Raw genomic sequence first — 3,640 nt, 5'->3', positions numbered from 1 at the left:
TTGAATCTTTAAAAAGAAGTGAGCGTTATGAGTTAAACCTATCCGAGTTCCCTATGACATCCCGAATAGTGTTTTAACGCGTAAGGATTGAATCTTTGTATGAAATTACCTCAATAGAGGTACTTATTATGTCACTAGACCTTTTTAATGTATAAAGGTTCAAGCTTTGAAAGAAAATGAGAGTTTTGAGTTAAACATATTCGAGTTACCTGCGGCGTCTCGAAGAGTGTTTTAAAGAGTAAATATTGAATCTTTGAATGAAATTACCTCAATCAAGGTACCTATTATGTCACTGGACCTTTTTAATGTATAAAGATTGAATATTTGTAAAGAACTACGAGTTTTGAGTTAAAGTTATTTGAGTTCCCTTTGACGTCACGAAGCGTGTTTTAATGAGTAAAGATTGAATCTTTGAACGAAATTATCTCAATCAATGTACCTATTATGTCAGTAGACCTTTTTAATGTATAAAGATGGAATCTTTGAAAAAAATGAGAGTATTGAGTTTAACTTATTCGAGTTACCTATGAAGTCGCGAAGAGTGTTTTAATGACCAAAGATTGAATCTTCGAATGAAAATTCCTCAATACAGGAACCTATTATGTTACTAGATCTTTTTGATGTATAAAGATTGAATCTTTGAAAGAAAATTAGAGTTTTGAGTTAAACTTATTCGAGTTCCTTTTGACATCCCGAAGAGTGTTTTAATGAATAGAGATTGAATCTTTGAATGAAATTACCTCAATCGAGGTACCTATTAAGTCACTAGAAATTTTGATTGTATAAAGATTGAATCTTTGAAAAGAAATGAGAGTTTTGAGTTAAAGCTGTTCGAGTTCCCTTTGACGTCACGAAGAGTGTTTTAATGAGTAAAGATTGAATCTTTGAATGAAATTACCTCAATCAAGGTACCTATTCTACCACTAGACCTTTGTAATGTATAAAGATTGAATCTTTGAAAGAAAATGAGTGTTTTGAGTTAAACTTATTCGAGTTACCTATGAAATCGCGAAGAGTGTTTTAATGACTGAAGATTGAATCTTTGAATGAAAAATACCACAATAAAGGTACCAATTCTGTTACTAGACCTTTCCAATGTATAAAGATTGAATCTTTGAAAGAAAATGAGATTTTTGGGTTAAACTTATTCGAGTTCCCTGTAACGTCCCGAAGAGTGTCTTAATGAGTAAAGATTGAATCATTGAATGAAATTACCTCAATCAAGGTAGCTATTACATCACTAGACCTTTTTAATTTATAAAGATTTACGTTTTGAAAAGAAATGAGTGTTTCGAGTTAAAGTTATTCAAGTTCCCTTTGACGTCACGAAGAGTGTTTTAATGAGTAAAGATTGAATCTTTGAATGAAATTACCTCAATCAAGGTACCTATTCTGTCACTAAACCTTTTTAATGTATAAGGATTGAATCTTTGAAAGAACATGAGAGTTTTGAGCTCAACTTATTCGAGTTACCTATGAAGTTGCGAAGAGTGTTTTAATGACTAAAGATTGAATCTTTGAATGAAAATACCTCAATAAAGGTACTTATTTTGTTAGTAGACCTTTTTTAATGTATAAAGACTGTATCTTTGAAAGAAAATGAGAGTTTTGAGTTAAACTTATTCACGTTCCCTGTAACGTCCCAAAGAGTGTTTTAATGAGTAAATATTGAATCTTTGAATGTAATTACCTCAATCAAGGTAGCTGTTATGTCAGTAGACCTTTTTAATGTACAAAGATTGAATCTTGGAAAGAAAGTGAGAGTTTTGAGTTCAACTTATTCGAGTTACCTATGAAGTCGCGAAGAGTGTTTTAATGAATAAAGATTGAATCTTTGAATGAAAACACCTCAATAAATGTACCTATTATGTTACTAGACCTTTTTAATGTCTAAAGATTGAATCTTTGGAATAAAATGATAGTTCTGAGTTCAACTTATTCGATTTACCTATGAAGTCGTGAACAGTGTTTTAATGACTAAATAATGAATCTTTGAATGAAAATACCTTAGTAAAGGTACCTATTATGTTACAAGACCTTTTTAATGTATAAAGATTGAATCTTGGAAAGAAAATGACTGTTTTGAGTTAAACTTATTCGAGTTCCCTATGACATCCCGAAGAGTATTTCAACGAGTAAAGATTGAATCTTTGATTGAAATTACTTGAATCAAGGGACTTATTTTGTCCCCTGGACCTTTTATATATAAAGATTGAATCTTTAAAAAGAAGTGAGCGTTATGAGTTAAACCTATCCGAGTTCCCTATGACGTCCCGAATAGTGTTTTAACGCGTAAGGATTGAATCTTTGTATGAAATTACCTCAATAGAGGTACTTATCATGTCACTAGACCTTTTTAATGTATAAAGGTTCAAGCTTTGAAAGAAAATGAGAGTTTTGAGTTAAACATATTCGAGTTCCCTGCGACGTCTCGAAGAGTGTTTTAAAGAGTAAATATTGAATCTTTGAATGAAATTACCTCAATCAAGGTACCTATTATGTCACTAGACCTTTTTAATGTATAAAGATTGAATATTTGTAAAGAACTACGAGTTTTGAGTTAAAGTTATTTGAGTTCCCTTTGACGTCACGAAGCGTGTTTTAATGAGTAAAGATTGAATCTTTGAACGAAATTATCTCAATCAATGTACCTATTATGTCAGTAGACCTTTTTAATGTATAAAGATGGAATCTTTGAAAAAAATGAGAGTATTGAGTTTAACTTATTCGAGTTACCTATGAAGTCGCGAAGAGTGTTTTAATGACCAAAGATTGAATCTTCGAATGAAAATTCCTCAATACAGGAACCTATTATGTTACTAGATCTTTTTGATGTATAAAGATTGAATCTTTGAAAGAAAATTAGAGTTTTGAGTTAAACTTATTTGAGTTCCTTTTGACATCCCGAAGAGTGTTTTAATGAATAGAGATTGAATCTTTGAATGAAATTACCTCAATCGAGGTACCTATTAAGTCACTAGAAATTTTGATTGTATAAAGATTGAATCTTTGAAAAGAAATGAGAGTTTTGAGTTAAAGCTGTTCGAGTTCCCTTTGACGTCACGAAGAGTGTTTTAATGAGTAAAGATTGAATCTTTGAATGAAATTACCTCAATCAAGGTACCTATTCTACCACTAGACCTTTGTAATGTATAAAGATTGAATCTTTAAAAGAAAATGAGTGTTTTGAGTTTAACTTATTCGAGTTACCTATGAAATCGCGAAGAGTGTTTTAATGACTGAAGATTGAATCTTTGAATGAAAAATACCACAATAAAGGACTCAATTCTGTTACTAGACCTTTCCAATGTATAAAGATTGAATCTTTGAAAGAAAATGAGATTTTTGGGTTAAACTTATTCGAGTTCCCTGTAACGTCCCGAAGAGTGTCTTAGTGAGTAAAGATTGAATCATTGAATGAAATCAAGGTAGCTATTACATCACTAGACCTTTTTAATTTATAAAGATTGACGTTTTGAAAAGAAATGAGTGTTTCGAGTTAAAGTTATTCAAGTTCCCTTTGACGTCACGAAGAGTGTTTTAATGAGTAAAGATTGAATCTTTGAATGAAATTACCTCAATCAAGGTACCTATTCTATCACTAAACCTTTTTAATGTATAAGGATTGAATCTTTGAAAG

Source organism: Cornus florida, unplaced genomic scaffold (assembly GCF_030987335.1).
Source record: "Cornus florida cultivar Cherokee Brave unplaced genomic scaffold, ASM3098733v1 CherokeeBrave_3.0.0_Hap2_scaffold_6, whole genome shotgun sequence".
Lineage (NCBI taxonomy): Eukaryota > Viridiplantae > Streptophyta > Magnoliopsida > Cornales > Cornaceae > Cornus > Cornus florida.
This window is presented reverse-complemented; position numbering follows the sequence as displayed.